Below are 18,302 nucleotides of genomic sequence, written 5' to 3'. Positions count from 1 at the left end.
TCACATCTCAAGTCCGTAGTGGGAGGGGCGTAAGCCAGACCCTCTTCCTGGGGAATTTGCCATGTTCTAGTTGTTAAACTAGGACAACAGTCATCCCGCAACGTGTATCTCTGTTGCTTGATTTTAGCCTGGAGATAATGACTTACAGTTCTCCCCTTTGAACCTAAACTATTTCTCCAAATTGTTGTGGGCACAGCGAACACAATTTCTGTTTCCAGACATTTCAGCAACTTCGAGTCAACCGTAGGCTTAAAAATGTGTTTTCCATGGTATCATTCAAAGCGTTTACAAAACAGGAACTCTTTATGTAGATAGTTCCCTCATCTGACAATTCAACTTGAAGTAAGCGTGATTTGTGGTCATTGCTTTCCATATCATTCTCAACTGTGAGTTTCTCTAGAGCACAGCCAGATCTTACCCGATTTTATATTCCTCGCAACTACAGAGGTCCCTGATATATAGTAGGAACTCAGGATACGTTTGTTGTATTGAATTTCCCTACAAGTGATGCTTTGTATTTCTATCTGCTCTGAGCCCAGATCACTGGGTTTCCTGGGCTGAGGGCTGGGGAGAAACTGAGCTCCCAGTACAGCACATTCTTCAGTTACTCCACAGGGTTTCCACCTCTGCCTCTTCTGAGTACAAATAGCACCCCTGTTCTTTACTGTCTTTTTATCTTCCATGTCACTTCCAGGTCAGTACCAGGCACTGCAGGCAGTAACATGTTAAAAGTAGACAACCATGTAAAATACTCTCTCACAAAACTAAAACACTGTATTTGAACTGGTAATTAGGGTAGCAGTATAATCAATCATTCATATATTTAAATCTAAGAATAAGACAGATGACTTACTTCAAGGATGGCTCGTAGAAAGGCAAGGACCCTATTTTTAAAGACCAAATGTTTCATGCACTTCTATGTCTGACTTAGAAAGTGATTAATTTCTCCATTTGCAGGAATTAGTCCTGAAATTAATATTAATCAATGGCAAGGAAGAGCAGAACAGAGGATGGTCCTGTGATGGATGGTCACAACTTCTCCCTGCTGTGATCTCTCTCCTTCAGAAATGACTATTTCCATTACTTTTATCCATTTGCCGTGTTTGGAAGACTGCCTGTGAGTGACTTAGGATGGCCCTTACTTTATATTTGAGGCCCAGAGAAGTTTAGCAGTTTGTTCAAGCTCACACAGATGGTTAGTGGCAGAGTTGGGCCTAAAATCTTGGATCATTTCCAAATCTAGTGTTCACTCTACTGTATCACACTGTGAAACTCTTATGTTAATCACTATGAGTGCTTAATAAATACTATATTTCTAACAGCAGCCTATTTTCTTCTGATTGCTGACTAGTTTACTTCAATTCATATTTATTTTAACTGAAAACCACTGCCTTCTGATGGCTAGTCTCTTGTTTATAGGAAATAAGTTGGTGGGCAAATTCCAGCCCTGTTGGACACCAGAACCCATCACAACAAATTGATGTCAAAAATGGCACTTCAAGAGGAACACATACCATTTATTTGTAGTACCCCCCCAGTGGAGTAACTCAAAGTGATTTGAAAATGTCTCATTAATCCTCATGACACCCCTGTGGGATAATAATAATATTACTATAATGTTTAAGTGCATAGAATTGTGGCAAAGCTGACAGCTTCTCCAAGCATGTGCAGAATTTCCTTATATTTCCATCTTCAGTGTTGGAAGTAAAACCATCAAGTTTACAAACAGCAAAGGTAAATCTTGGTATTTGGACTTTCTATGTTGCTTTCAAGGTAGCTTGAGTTTCTTACTCATCACAGCAGTACCGGAAATAGCTAATTAGTGGTTAGTACATATTAGCAGCCTCTGGAATTAGTCCAGAAAGGTTTGAGAGTGTGACAAGACAGGCCACTAATTACACTTATGCATAAATGAATGGAGAAAGAGCACCTACTGTGTACAAAGCACTGTTCTAGGTACTGTGGAAGTATAAAGTTGGAACATAGATGTTGCCTTCGTTGGCTCATGTGGAGTTAGAAAGATGGGATGTAAATCTGGAAAAAAATCTTAGCAGCAGTATTTAGTTAGCAATACAAGACAACAGTACAACAGTACCAGAAGTGTCACCTGGGACTATTTGGTCTATTCTAGGCAACCTGATTGCCTTGCTGTCTCTCAAATATACCAAGTTGGTTCCTACCTTAGGGTCTTTGTACTTGTTCTCCCCTCTGCCTTAAACACTGTTCCTCTCAATTTTCATATGGCTTTCTCCATTACTTTAGGTCACCATTTAAAATGTCTCTTCAGAACCGGCGCATCTTTCTGCTTCCTAGATAAGATGTTGCTCAATGCATGAATCATTTAACAAAGACAAGATCTTCAAATTTACTTCTTCGATTGGTGGCAGTGAGGGGATCCAGAGCAAACTTCCGATGACTATCAGAGACAATGAGAAACCCTCTGGGTTCACTGTCTTTCTTGCCCTTTCTGGGGGGCTACTGGTAAATTCCTGCTTGAGCTCCACCCTCTTTGCATTCAAGCAATTGGCTTTCCTTTACAGGGCAGGTCGTCCTGAGCGGGCACAGGGTTGGCCTTTAAGAAGACCACAGTTTCCAAGAAGGGAAAGATCACGTGTTTACGCCGTGTTGTGCGCGGGACCGGACATACCGGGGATTCCCCATGCGCTGTGCCAGGGGTGTGGCGACACGGGGCTTCTATCTCAACAGGACAACAGGGAAGCCCATGTGTCACGATGGAGCCCGGGACATACGACACGGCGTTTCTGTCGCAACAGCGACCCGCTGAGGACAGAACCAGAGCGCGCCTGCCCCTTCCTGTCCCGGTGGTCCCTGGGATGTCGCGACCCCCACCGCCCCGTGATAGAGAAGTCGCACCATGCGTGTTGGGTTCTGCCACGAAAAGTACGGCGAGATGTGCCAGGGCAAAACCCGAGGCCTGCGACGGAGCCCGGTCTGTCGCGACACCCCGTGTCCTGTTGCGACACGGGGATGGCCTGCCAGGCGCCATATGTCTGTCGTGTCGTGGTGTGTCATGGCATGTGTGTGGTGCGGTGCACGCAAGCATGTTGATGTTTGCGATATGATATACATGTAGATATTTATCAAATCCTCTAATCCCATCAAATTCAGTAAATCAAAATCAATCAGTGCTATTGCACAATGAATGTAAATATGCAATAGCAATTAATATAAATATGCACTGAGAAGGCATAAATAAAATGTCACTTCACCAGAGCTGACTCCCTTGGTGACAGCTACTCAATTTCAGGAGTTCCCCTTCCTCTCCCATCTTGGTAAATCTCTAACCTACTTTATTTTTTCCTTATTGCATTTATTTACTTGGGATTTTATCTTTATTTGATTACTTGCTTATTGACTGTCTCCTGCACTAAAACATAAACTCTCTGATGGCAGGGTTTTGACTTTTTCACTTCTGAGACACCAAAGTCTAGAACAGCACCTGGCACAATAATAGATGCTCGATCAGTATATATTGGATGGAAGAGAGTAAAAAGGCAGAGTGAATGCACAAGGCATATGAAGGTACTGTGAGTGAACCAGTTTTGCTAGTGTAGATGGGTTATTTTGGAAAAGAATCTGTTCAGTTCTGGTTCTGCTCCATGGAACCTGCTGAGCTGTGTGTGTATGTATATATGTATATATATAGATTGTTTTTTAAAGTGTCACTTCCTCCCTGTTACTCTACTTTCCCTTCTCCTTATCATCATGGATGGGTCTATCTTGCCCTCCAGAATTACATTTTAAACTCCCTCCTTGGGTATTCTTCCTGCAGATATCCGAAACTTGATATTTATAGCACCAAACTCATTATCTCTCTCTTTCCAAACTTGCATCTCTTCCTTTTTTTCTTATTTCATGTGGGAATGTGAAGTCACCCCTGAATCATTCCTCTGCCCCCCACATCCAGTCAGTCCCTATTGCTTTCTGTTCTCTCTCCAGGCCCCTCTGTATTCTGTCCTCACCTCTCCATTCTTGCTGCCATGATCATTCCATAACAGGCTCCCTGCTTTCATTCTCTCTTTTATGTATTTCATCCTCCAGGAAGTAGCCAAGTTATTTTTGTAAAACATACATTTGATCACATTGTTCTCTGGTGCTGCTGTGATGATTGGCCCTGACTTATCCTCCTGGTGGCATCTTCTGTGTGCCTTCCACACCACTTGGTGGTCCTTGGACATGCCACCTGCTCACACACTGCCAAGCCTTGGCCCACACTATCTCCTCATGTTGCAGATCCCTGGACATCCTGTCCACCTTTCCCCCACGAGTGAATTCAATTTTCAGGGACCAGCTTAGAGGTCACCTCTTATGAGACCCTCAGCCTTACTGTCAGCCATGATTACTACTTGAAAAAAAATCACAAAATAAAGCTGATTATTAATAAATTCATGATTCCCTTTCTCATCAGAGCTTCTGTGGCATTTTATCCAGGGTTCCATTATAGGGCTTTACTGAACTATATTTTGTACATATGATGTGATCTGTCTTCCTATGAGCATATGAACTGCATAACGCTAGTAGCTAACATAGTGAGCAGTGAATACCCCGTGCTAAGCCAGTACTGTGTAAGCACTTTGTATATAGTAACCTTCAGTAGCCTTGTGGGTGGGTCGTATTAGTACTATACTAGTTCACACGTGGAGAAACAGTGCAGGCTAGTAGCATCGCTGTGGCAAGAGCACACGACCAGGAAATGACAGAACCAGGATTCAGATCGGTAAGTCTACAATCTCAAGCCCTATCTTAGACTACCTCTGTGAGGATTAGAGGGCTTCTCTCATCCATCTTCATATTTCCAGGGCCTAATATTGTGCTGATATGTAAGAAATGTTTTCTGAATAGTATAGTAGAAAAAAGTGGTTATAAAGCATGAACACTTATTCATTAAAAGGCTGAATGACCATAATGAAGGTGTTAGTCCTATTCCCCAAGGCAAAGATTAAGAATATGCTCTCCTGAATTTGTATTCTTTTTTAAAAGATGAAGTGAGGAAATGATTCCAGAAGTAGATGCAGACTCCTGAGGTTTGGGGTCCTGATCTGGGTTAGGGTGGCTCTCTGACATTACTCAGTCCCTCAGACTGACCCAACAGCTTGTGTTCATGGCAGGCTTGATTTTTCTGGAAAAAATTCTGTTGTTAGATGACTGAATTCTGTCAGCAAATGTGCCCACCAAAGAGTTAAAAGTATTATGTTAGGGGAAGCATTTAAATAAGTCCAATGTTTCTTCTTGAGCTTCTGTGTATAAGAGGATGCAATCAGACACTGAAACACCTGCATGGCTTTTTCTGGTTTTGGTTAATTTATTGAAAAATCAGTCACCGTCATACCTCTAATCATAGATGAAATGGGCAATTAATGGTGAGACAAGCAGTGAAGCTTCCTGTTATGTGCCAATTATTTGTTTGCAGCTGGGAACCTTAACATTTTTAAAAGCAATTGAATGGCTTTAGAACACTACAAACTTAGTTACTTTCTTTTAGTTAGATGTACATTACACGTAATACTTTCACCATGGTTTTCCTCAAAGTGGATTTGACCAAGAATGTTGAAATACCTAGAAAACTCCTTTTGTTTCCTCATGTTCCTCTGTGATGAACTTTGTTGTGAGGTCATGAGTGAGCCACAATGAAATTAATTTCAAGAGCTAAAAAGGATTATTTTAGCTACGTGATTGAGTTGATACTAATGTGAATTTTGAGCATACATGGACATAAAATTGCAAAGCTTTAGCAGACATTTATAGAAATCTATTGAAATACTGTAATGTCAAGGTTAAATTTTGACTGTAATATTTTTTGAATTGACATTCTGGTGAAAACTAAAACATAGTTTATTAATCTACAGACATAATGTTACAGTGTTATTACTTTGTCATTAGGTTTTGCAATGATGCTGACAAAGCAATTCAAGAACAGTATTACAGTTTTATTGAGTTTTCGTTACAATGGTAATAATGTTAACGAAAGTATATAAAAGCCCAGAAAGATCCAGTAAGTACTGAGTATTATAATGACAAAAGAATATGAATGCAATTATTTGGGGACTTCATCATACCTGAGATAAAATGCAAAGAATACATCACTTGGTTAAAAGATGGATGCAAATAAAACTAAACCCCATTCTGATATATTAGATCCAGACTCAGCTGCAAGTATTGAAAATCTTTATTTATAGTCTTCACTCAGGACAGTTCTGTATATGAGCCAATTATAAGCAAACTTGTCAAAATATATTGGAAATCTCATTCTTACCCTTACCCATGACAGTGGGTCTAGAGTCCATCTGGTTGCCCTAAGCTGAGTGTGCCTGGGATGCAACCCCCATTGCCTGTAACACTTCAGTCTTGTGTTGAAACTCTGCCATATTTTGCATGGCAATAGGACCAGACCTCTACTTAGCTTGCTACTGTCTCTCCAGTTTGCCCACTGAGACAAAAAGCCTATCCTGAAACCCTGACTGGCTTGTTGAGATCCTACCTCTCCTTTTACCCCTTAGTAGGTCCCTCCAAAGCTGAACTCTGCCATAAGTTGGAATTCTTACTTATGTGAGGTGGTCCTCCTGGTGTTACACAGATTCCACCCAGCTGAGTACTTAGATTGCCATTGCTGTTGCCCATCCTGTGGCCCTACCTCTGCCACTGGTCTGGATCCCATGGATAATAAGACTTTCCCAGCTTGCACACAGATTTTATCTCCCCTCTAAAATTTTGGGATTCCCAGGTGGTACAGAGGTAAAGAATCTGCCTACCAATGCAGAAGGCACAAGAGATGCGAGTTCAGTCCCTGGGTTGGGAAGATCCCCTGGAGGAGGAAATGGTGACCTGCTCTAGTATTCTTGCCTGGAAGATTTCCATGGACAGAGAGGAGCCAGGTGGGCTACAGTCCATGGGGTCACAAAGAGTTGGACACGACTGAGCACACATGCAGCATACCTAGGAATTATGACTTGAGAAGTTGGCCACCCTCTTTGGGGACCTGTCCTAAAGGTGAATTTATTCTCATAGCCTGTGTTCTCACGATTTCCAGCTCCACTTCATATCTTTACCAGTCAACGGAAGTCCTAGAATGTTTCATGACTGAGTTACATGGGTTGATACACACAGCTAGAAATGCTCAACCAATTTAAGCTGAAGTCTGTTGCTTATATAGTCATTCAAATGAACTGGACTTCTCTGGTGGTCCAGTGGTTAAGAATCTACCTGCCAATGTTGGAGACATGAGTTTGATCCCTGGTCTGGGAAGATTCCACATGCTGCAGAGTAACTAAAGCTCGTGTACCATATCTACTGCATTCATGCCCTAGAGCCCAGGGGTAACAAGAGAAGTCACTGCAATGAAAAGCCCAAGTACCACAACTGAAGAAAAACCTTGTCAAGTAATGAAGACTCAGTGCAGCACAAAATAAATAATAAACTAATGAACTGATATATATATATATATAACCAAATATATATCAATTTATTTAAATATATGTTATATATCTATATACTTGAGTTCAGACGCTCAGTCGTGTCCGACTCTTTGTGACCCCATGGACTGCAGCATGCCAGGCTTCCCTGTCTATCACCAATTCCCGGAGCCTACACAAACTCATGTCCATCGTGTCAGTGATGCCATCCAACCATCTCATCCTCGGTCGTCCCCTTCTCCTCCCACCTTCAATCTTTCCCAGCATCAGGGTCTTGTCCAATGAGTTAGTGCTTCGCATCAGGGGGCCAAAGTATTGGAGTTTCAGCTTTAGCATCAGTCCTCCCAATGAATATTCAGGACTGATCTCCTTTATGATGGACTGGTTGAATATCCTTGCAGTCCAAGGGACTCTCAAGAGTCTTCTCCAAACACCACAGTTCAAAAGCATCAATTCTTCGGCACTCAGCTTTCTTTACAATCCAACTCTCACATCAATACTTGACTACTGGAAAAACCATAACTTTGACTAGACAGACCTCTGTTGGTAAAGTTTAATGTCTCTGCTTTTAAATATGCTGTCTAGATTGGTCATAGCTTTTCTTCCAAGGAGCAAGCGTCTTTTAATTTCATGGCTGCAGTCACCATCTTCAGTGATTGTGGAGCCCCCCAAAATAAAGTTTCTCACTGTTTCCACTGTTTCCCCATCTATTTGCCAGGGAGTGATGGGACCAGATGCCATGATCTTAGTTTTCTGGATGTTGAGGTTTAAGCCAACTTTTTCACTCTCCTCTTTCACTTGCATAGAGAGGCTCTTCTTCTTCGCTTTCTGCCAGCCATAAGGGTGGTGTCATCTGCATTTCTGAGGTGACTGATATTTCTCCTGGAAATCTTGATTCCAGCTTGTTCTTCATTCAGCTTGGCATTTCACATGATGTAATCTGCATATAAGTTAAATAAGCAGGGTGACAATATACAGCCTTGACGTACTCCTTTCCCGATTTGGAACCAGTCTGTTGTTCCATGTCCAGTTCTAACTGTTGCTTCTTGACCTGCATACAGATTTCTCAGGAGGCAGGTGAGGTGGTCTGGTATTCCCATCTCTTTAAGAAATTTCCACAGTTTGTTGTGATCCACACAGTCGAAGGCTTTAGGTAGTCAATGAAGCAAAAGAAGATGTTTTTCTGGAACTCTCTTGCTTTTTTGATGATCCAGTGGATGTTGGCGATTTAATCTCTGGTTCCTCTTCCTTTTCTAAATCCAGCTTGAACATCTGGAAGTTCATGGTTCACGTACTGTTGAAGCCTCACTTGGAAAATTTTGAGCATTACTTTGCTAGCTTGTGAGATGAGTGCAATTGTGCAGTAGGCTGAACATTCTTTGGCGTTGCCTTTCTTTGGGATTGGAATGAAAATCCCAGTCCCATGGCCACTGCTGAGTTTCCAGATTTGCTGGCATATTGAGTGCAGCACTTTCACAGCATCATCTGTTAGGATTTCAAATAGCTCAACTGGAATTCCATCACCTCCACTAGCTTTATTTGTAGTGATGCTTCCTAAGGCCCACTTGACTTCGCATTCCAGGATATCTGGCTCTAGGTGAGTGATCACACCATCATGGTTATCTGGGTCATGAAGATCTTTTTTGTGTAGTTCTGTGTATTCTTGCCACCTCTTCTTAATATCCTCTGCTTCTGTTAGGTTCATACCATTTATGTCCTTTATTGTACCATCTTTTCATGAAATATTCCCTTGGTATCTCTAACTTTCTTGAGGAGATCTCTAGTCTTTCCCATTCTATTGTTTTCCTCTATTTCTTAGCATTGATCACTGAGGAAGGCTTTCTTATCTCTCCTTGGTATTCTTGGAAACTCTGCATTCAAATGGGTATATCTTTCCTTTTCTCCTTTGCCTTTAGCTTATCTTCTTTTCTCAGCTATTTGTAAGGCCTCCTCAGACAACCATTTTGCCTTTTTACATTTCTTTTTCTTGGGGATGTCTTGATCCCCAAGGTCTTGATCGCTGCCTCCTGTACAATGTAACAAACCTCCGTCCATAGTTCTTCAGGCACTCTTGTCTGTCAGATCTAATCCCTTGAATCTATTTGTCACTTCCATTGTATAATCAATCGTAACGGGTTTGATTTAGGTCATACCTGAATGGTCTCGTGGTTTTCCCTACTTTATTCAATTTAAGTCTGAATTTGGCAATAAGGAGCTCATGATCTGAGCCACAATCAGCTCCCCATCTTGTTTTTGCTGACTGTGTAGAGCTTCTCCTTCTTTGGCTGCAAAGAATATAATCAATCTGATTTCAGTATTGACCATCTGGTGATGTCCATGTGTAGAGTCTTCTCTCGTTGTTGGAAGAGGGTGTTTGCTATGACCAGTGCATTCTCTTGGCAAAACTCTGTTAGCCTTTGATCTGCTTCATTTTGTACCCCAAGGCCAAATTTGCCTGTTACTCCAGATATCTCTTGACTTTCTACTTTTGCATTCCAGTGTCCTATAATGAAGGTGACGTCTTTTTTGGGTGTTAGTTCTAGAAGGCCTTGTAGGTCTCCATAGAACCATTCAACTTCAGCATTACTGATTGGGGTATAGACTTGGATTACTGTGATATTGAATGGCTTGCCTTGGAAACACACAGAGATCATTCTGTCATTTTTGAGGTTGCATCCAAGTACTGCATTTTGGACTCCTTTGTTGACTATGATGGCTACTCCATTTATTCTAGGGGATTCTTGCCCGCAGTAGTATATATAATGGTCATCTGAGTTAAACTCACCCATTCCAGTCCATTTTAGTTCACTGATTCCTAAAATGTTGATGTTTACTCTTGCCATCTCCTGTTTGACCACTTCCAATTTGCCTTGATTCATGGACCTAACATTCCAGGTTTCTATGCAATATTGTTCTTTACAGCATCGGACTTTACTTCCATCACCCATCACATCCACAACTGGGTGTTGTTTTCACTTTGGTTTTGTCTCTTCTTTCTTTCTGAAGTTATTTCTCCACTCTTCTCCAGTAGCATAACGGTCACCTACTAACCTGGGGGGTTCATCTTTCAGTGTCATACCTTTTTGCTTTTTCATACTGTTCATAGGGTTTTCTAGGCAAGAAGAGTGAAGTGGTTTGCCGTTCCCTTCTCCAGTGGGCCACGTTTTGTCAGAACTCTTCACCATGGCCTGTCCATCTTGGGTGGCCCTACACAGCATGGCTCATAGTTTCATAGAGCTAGACAAGGCAGTGGTTCATGTAATCAGTTTGTTTAGTTTTCTGTGATTGTGGTTTTCATTCTATCATTCTGTCTGTATTTATAGGAATTGATTCATATATATAAATCAATTTCTGTAAATGTCAAATAGGAATATATATATATGTATATAAAATAAAGGATAAATTGTCCTGATTTCACAACCCCATACAACTACATTTGAACCTAGGAATCCACCAGCAAGATGCCAGTCTCAGTGTGCATATGAACAGAACTTCTGCGAAATGCTTTTACATCAAAGGTTAGCTTTCAGAAAAAGCCTGCTATTTGAGTGTGTTTACTTGGAATCAAACTATCTGGAATTAAAGTGACCTTGACAAATCCATTTTACTTCTCTGTCTCAGTTTCTCACTTGTAAAATGAATGAAGAAAATAATATTTAAGCTGCATAAGAGTTAAATGAAATTATTTATGTGAAATTACTCAATTCTTCCTCTTGAATACACTAGGTGCTCAGTTGTGTTTCATTCACTCATACTTCCCACACAATATAAATGCATGGTGTAGGGACAGAGCATGGAGTTGTTGAGATCATTGTGAAATTGCAATCATACTTCTGATCGTGAAAGGCCATGTGCTATGCAAGCCCTTTATCTGTTGTATCTCAAAGAAGGTCACTCTCACTTCTGGCTTTAATCAACTTGTGGTCCAGGAGCACCCCCACTTAGCAGGGCTTGCAGAACCCACCAGAGAACAAAGGGCGTCCTTTACAGACAGAACTCTGGCATTTCCTGGTTACTATCATCTAAGTCATTTCAAAACTCAGTGCTTTGCAGTTAGCAGTCATGCAAAAAATGTTTGCTAAAGTGAGCTTTCTTTTTTTAAAAAGATGATTTAGTGTAACATAGGCTTCAAGTGGCACAAATTGTAAAGAATCCAGCTGCCAATGCAGGAGACACAAGAGGCATAGGTTTGATCCCTGGGTCGGCAAGATCCCCTGGAGGAGGAAATGGCTACCCACTCCAGTATTCTTGCTGGGAAAATCTCATGGATAGAGGAGCCTGGTTGACTACAGTCCATGGGGTCTCAAAGAATTGGACATGACTGAGCAGCCACTCATGCACAGGTGACTGAACAGGAGTCTAACATACTGATTTTATTGATGGAGTAATTATGTTCTCAAAATGTAAGTAACTTCTATTCAAAGTCAAGCATTTGGTTAGTGACAGAGTCAGAATAGAATCTAATATCACTAATTTCCAGCCAGGTTCTGTTAACTTTTGTCCCTATTTTTCTTCCTTATTAGTTTACTTATTCATTCAGTGACCACTTTCCCTCTGTTCCTCCTTTCTTTCACTTGCTATACACCCAAAATTCAAGATGGATGAGATGTGCCTGCTCTCAGACATGCCTGAGATGTCCTGCTTTACCTCACCTCCCTGTTCCTACCCTCAGTCCTGTCTGTATCTTCAGCACCAGCTGGGCTCTTTTTGCACTATCTGACTTCTCTGCCTAGCCCTTTTTACTCCTCCAGACTTTCTACAGCTTCTGAACTTATCCATCCATAAGGCAGGGTTTCTTCTCTGGAGCTCCTCTGCTTTGGCCCCATAAATTCTAGAACAGCCAGATCTGGTGTGTGTGTTAATCGCTTAGTCGTGTCCAACTCTTTGCAACCCCAGCTCCTTTATCCATGGAATTCTCCAGGCAAGAATACTAGAGAGGGTAGCCATTCCCTTCTCCAGGGCATCTTCCTGACCCAGGGATCCTTCCCGACCCAGGTCTCCTGCACTGCAGGCAGATTCTTTACCTTCTGAGCCACCATGGAAGCACCAAGGCAGAGTTGAGTCTCCCTTTTCATGATTTTACTGGTGCCCCCTGCTGGGGAGAGCATGACAACCTCTGCCTTCAACCATACATAACACTGAAGAATCTACCCTTGAGAAGATCAGTACTACATGATTCTTGGACCCGTTCCAGCTGGGGCAGCAACCTCAACAGCACCAGCTTACTGGGGCCTGGAGTAGGTCATAAGTCCTAAATCAGATATGCTGATGTGAACATTAAGGTATCTGCATGTCCACCAAGCTGTGGTCTGCCCCACCGCCTGTCCTGCTCACCTAGTTCTTAAGACTTGAGTTCTGCCACATTTTCCTTTTGTTCAATTCCTACTAGCTTCTACCAGGCTCCTCCTTGGAAGACAGGACGACAGGCCTTGCTACCTGTGCCACCAGCTGTTGTCCAAATCCTGCCCTTTAAGGGCTACCCTCCTGGTCATCAAGCTGTCTGGACTTCTGTTGCTATACCAACCCCTGTGTGGATGGGACTACATATGACTGACTCCCTTGCCTCTGCCTCCCTGATGAAGAGATGCTCTGTCATGTTAGACCCTGGCAAGATGACAGGTTTCAGAGATGGGTACATCGCTTTCTTCCACTCAGGAGAATAAAACAGCAAAATCTGGAAGGAGGGAGTCAATCCCCAAATGTCAACATCTAAGAGATGTAGAAGCTTTACTGTGCTGTGGTGGTACATTTTATTAATGGGTAGAAGTGCCCCTCTGTGCCCAGAAAACACTGGCTACATAGCTTTGGGCTTTGGGACACAATGCATTGCTAAGTACTCTTGACACTCCATTGCAAGGTTGACTTCTAAACAAATGGACTGAAACTCAATTACCCTTAATTCTGAAGTACAAGAGCTCTGGGCCCACCTCAGCATGAAGAATGGAATCAAAGTTTCCAACTAGAGAGACTATTCCAGATGTTCACATTCAAATATGTAAACTGAGAATATTTTAAGTGCATCTGAGTACTTTAGTGCTTCACGAATGGTCCAGCTACATTATCAAGCCCGGATATTGAGAAACTAATAAGTGAACTGCTCTCATTTGTTAAAATACTGTGTGCCTGAGTCAGAGGAAAAGCAGAGGGTGATTAGATTACTGGAATATTCCTTTTTTTCGTCAGTTGTTGCTGAATCCAGATTGACTTTGGAGGTCAAAAAAACTTAACTATAGGTCACATAAAATATACTGTAACTGGGGTCTTCTGAGTTTTTTAAGATAATAAACATGCTAACAGAAAACTGATGGCAAGACCAAGAAACATGTAACAGTCGGTTTGCCAGTTTTTCTTAATTTACTTGGTAAATGACCTCCTGTTTAGGAAACTCCAAAATAGGTTGGTTTTACAAACTCTGTTTAGATTACAGGAGCAAGCCATGCCTTCTTCAGTGTTCCCCCCTCAGTGCCTGGTAGAGTGCTTTTCTACATAGTAGATCTCCATAGATATTAGTAGAATGCTTAATAAATTATTCATTTTCTGTATTGACCAAAGATCCAACTCACAGATCCATTTTAACATATTTTTTTGCTGCCTGAATGCAGTCTTTGTCATAGTCTGCAACCACTTATGTAATTTCTTCCCATTTTAACATATTTAGAAATATACATTTTGTACCGGGTCTATAAAATCTCTGAGACAGAGTGTGAAGTGCTAGGTCAATGTTACTCTTGCACCCAAATGCAAGCTTCAGGAGAGTAAGGTGGATTTCAGGCTCTACATTTCAACATGACAATAATACAAAGACAGATTAGTATATGTTTTTAATCATCTTTCTTATAGTTTTACCTCCACTCACCCTTCCCCAAAGTCTGATAGCAGCTTTAGTAAGATATTTACTTATGTGGCTGTACCTTACACACAGTATGGAGTTTGTATAAATGCAGTAAAAAATCCACAACACTCCTGTTTATAGAGCAGGGAAAAGCAGGGCCTTTGACTCTTGGGCTAGACTATAAAGCAGTTTCAGTTGCTAAGACAGATTCATTCTTGAGAGTCAGAAAACAGTCTTCAATCCCTGTTTTCAATTTCTGCCAAATAACCAAGAAAATAAATGCATCATTCTTCGAAGACAGAAGACATGTTGGAAATCAGGTAACTTAATTTCAGATATGAAATAAATCTAACTGATTTGCAATACTCTCCCTGGTGTACTGCCCATTGAAGATGCAATATTCTAAGGGTTCTCAGGCTATGATACAAGCTAAAACAAAACATCAGCTGCCACTCCTGCTTAGGAGACAAGAAGACAAAGAACAAACACAAAGGACAGTGATGCATGACCAGTAACTCCTGTGGGTTGCTGCCTTTATCAACCACAGGCTAGTAGCACAGAAACATATTAGGAGGCCAGTTTGGTTCTCAGCTACAGCATCAACTAGTGTATGTGAACCAACCTGGCTTTTAATGGAAATCCTCACCTACAGAGGCAGAATTCAGATTAAGGTGTGAACAGGCCAAAGAAGCTGTCTTTGGCAGGAGATAAACGTATCTTTTAGTCTATCTTTATCTGGCTTATGAAATAATATTACCAAGCAGTGATTTCTTTTCTTTTGTGGTCTGACTTTGGTCTTTTTTTGCCCTTAGAACTGTATTAAGCTGAAGGAATGGGACTTCAATTAATATTATAATAATCCTCACTGCTGATAGTCATTTTTAAAGCTCATTGCCATGAAATTTCTGCATGATGTTTTAAAAGATGCTCATGAGATTAAAAATCCTGATTAAATATTTCCAGTTCTTTCTAATATAAATCTGTACAGCTTAAAAGTATTAATATGATATGTGCTAAGAATAACAAATTTCACAATAAGTATGTTGGACCATTGTAAATTGCTATATTTATCTATTTTCCTGAATGCTGCCTTGGACTCCAAAAACAGACTATTGTAGTTCTGCTTGATATAAAAGGCTGTCAGAAATAATTTTGGCTAGCTACACGAAGACCAATTTATATGACGAGTACACAACTGCCAAACATTTAGCATAACAATCAACATAGAATGTGAGAAGAGATATTGTTACAAAAGTAAAAACCAAGGCCATAGTTGAATCAACGGTTGTTTAAGATATGTTTGTTACATCTCTTGAAAATCGGACAACCAGCAAAAAGTGCTAATAAATTTTAGCATTCACTTTTTTTTTCATGTAAAAGCTATAATAATGGATTATATGGATACTTGCTTTTTGAGATAAGTTGAGGTTCTATCCTATGAATGGGGAAACTGACCTGAACATCAGAGCTACTTTTTGAGGAGGTTGGTTTAATCAAATTCTTAAACTAGCTGTTTTTAAATTTTTTTTAAAGTATAGCTGATTCACAGTATTGTGTTAGTTTTTGGTATACAGCAGAGAGATTTTGAATATTGAAAACAGTTCCCTGTGCCCAGGACTTTGTGGTTTATCTGTTTTATATATAGTGATTTGGATCTGCTATTCCCAAACTCGTTTTATCCCTCCCCACTCCCTTTCCCCTCTGGTGACCATAAGTTTGTTTCCTAGGTCTGTGAGTCTGTTTCTATTTTATAAATAAGTTCATTTGTGTTGTATTTTAGATTCCACATATAAGTGATATCATATGGTATTTGTCTTTCTCTTTCTGACTTACTTCATTTAGTATGATAGTCTTCAGGGCCACCTATGTTGCTGCAAATGACATTAGTTCGTTCTTTTTAATGGTTGAGTAGTATTCTAGTGTGTGTGTGTGTGTGTGTGTGTGTACATAACATCTTCTTTATATATTCATCTATCAATGAACACTTAGGAGCTTCCATGTCTTGGCTTTCATAAACATTGGCTGCTATGAACATTGGGTGCATGTATCTTTTCGAATGGAGTTGTTTAAAATGTAAAAGATTAGAGATGATATTCTTAAAGCATCAAAGTACCTCACACAATACTGTCTTAACATCCATCTATTTATCTGTTATGTATACTTATATATATATATATATATATATATATATATAATATTTATGCATGCCAACATAAAATATGGGGTTTCCCAGGTGGCGTTAATGGTAATGAACCGGCCTGCCAATGCAGGAGATGTAAGGGACTCAGGTTTGATCCCTGGGTGGGGAAGATCCCCTGGAGGAGGGCATGGCAACCCAATCCAGTAATCTTACCTGGAGAATCCCATGAACAGAGGAACCTGGTGGGCTACAGTCCATAGGGTTGTAAGAGTTTGACAACACTGAAGTGACATATCATGCATGCATGCACATATATTTAAATATATGTATATATACTCTTTTAAAAATATAATTACTAATAATAGCATTAATTTAATGTTTTCTGGAGCTCTTAAATTATTTTTATACATAGCCCATTTTGGCCAAGTATATTTATAGTATTCTAATTTTGGCACAGAACTTTCCTAATGATTTGATGAGTGTCTGATCTGAATTGATTCCAAAGCAGGGCTGAGCCCTAGCTCCAGACTTTTAACAGACATGTCAGGCTGCTTCACTTTTAGAGACAATGTACCCACTTTGATGTTTCTCAGTTTTCGTTTCGCTTTAGTCCCTCTGTCAGAGCACCAGGTTTACTTTTCTGTGTACATGTTTGTGACATTTCTATGCTGGGGATATCTTGTACAATCAACTCCATTGCATTTTTTTTTTTTTTTTTTTATGAAGTGACATAGAGTTTGGACCAATGGGCACATTTGCATGTTTTCTGGTTCATTTCCTTACAGATAAAGATATCACAATCTTCTTTTAGTTAATCCTTATGTTCTTGCTGTTGCCTTGTTTACAGATTTTTTCACTAGATTGCCCACTAATTCCAAGCTTGTGTAGTCTAAAATCTGCCCAGTATATGTGAAAGTAGAAGTCCAGGGGAGCAATAAGAAGAACTCAAGACTCTAAGTGCAGAGACTGGGTATAAATCCTGGCTCCCTGGTTTCCTAAACCTCTCCAAACCTTCAGTTTCTTCATCTGTTATTACAGGGTGATAACAACCAGTTTACAAGGTGATTGTGAAGATTAAATGAAATAAGATACAAAGAGTACCTAGCATAATGCCAGTTAAATATTTAATGTGATATGCTCTAAAAGTGCTTGCCCATTTTTGCTGGAAGCAAGATGTTGGCACTCAGCGTCACCTCTCACTTGAGTGGAGGAACTGGCTGCTGGACAGAGACAGCTGTGTATCAACAGTTGGCCTGGGTCAGTTTAATTCAATTTGAGTCAGTGAATAATAATTGCCCACACAGCACTTTGTCCATTAATCAGACCTTTATACTTGCCTGGATTAACTCATAGAGCATATCCCTGGCTGCCAAATTTCCTAGATTTGCTGAACTAGACCATTTCATCTACATGCACATCTACCTGCCTTGAGAGATGAGATTCACAAATTCATCAGCAAACCAGATGAAGAAAATCTTTGAGCACAGAAATAAGATCTGAGCACAGTGGAGCTCAACTAACTCGTCTCTGGCAGGCCAGGCTGTTCCCTGCAAATTGCCCTTTGCAGCTGGTTAACCTATCTTTCCCAAGGATGGTGTCACACATAATCCACACCTGGGAAATAAAAACGTTTGCCTTGCCTTCTTTTCCCCTTGTGATCAAAGCTTACGGCCTCCAAAAATATGACAAGTGGTCGGGGAGAGAGGCAAATGAGAAATCAAAGAGGTCCAGGGAAGCCAGCTGATGGGGGATGGGAAATGCAACAACTAACCAATTCCAGACCAAGTTGAATTATTGCCAGGGAACCCAAGTTGACAAGTGTGAGATCCTGTTGAGGTACCTAGCAGCAACTGTTGCCAGTTTAGCAAAAGAGCAGTGCTTTTGAAGCCAGATTTGGAGA

The 18,302-nt window shown here is 40.7% G+C and overlaps 1 long non-coding RNA gene across 1 annotated transcript in view; it reads left to right on the top strand.

The window, feature by feature from the left end:
• Positions 1–1,139, top strand: part of LOC122677524 — a 44,015-nt gene extending 42,876 nt beyond the window's left edge. Inside the window, exon 3 of the long non-coding RNA XR_006335824.1 lies at positions 958–1,139. This is a non-coding gene — a long non-coding RNA (uncharacterized LOC122677524). The remainder of the gene's footprint in view (positions 1–957) is intronic.
• Positions 1,140–18,302: the final 17,163 nt, after the last annotated feature.

Source organism: Cervus elaphus, chromosome 20, assembly GCF_910594005.1.
Source record: "Cervus elaphus chromosome 20, mCerEla1.1, whole genome shotgun sequence".
Classification (NCBI taxonomy): domain Eukaryota; kingdom Metazoa; phylum Chordata; class Mammalia; order Artiodactyla; family Cervidae; genus Cervus; species Cervus elaphus.
This window is presented reverse-complemented; position numbering and strand designations above follow the sequence as displayed.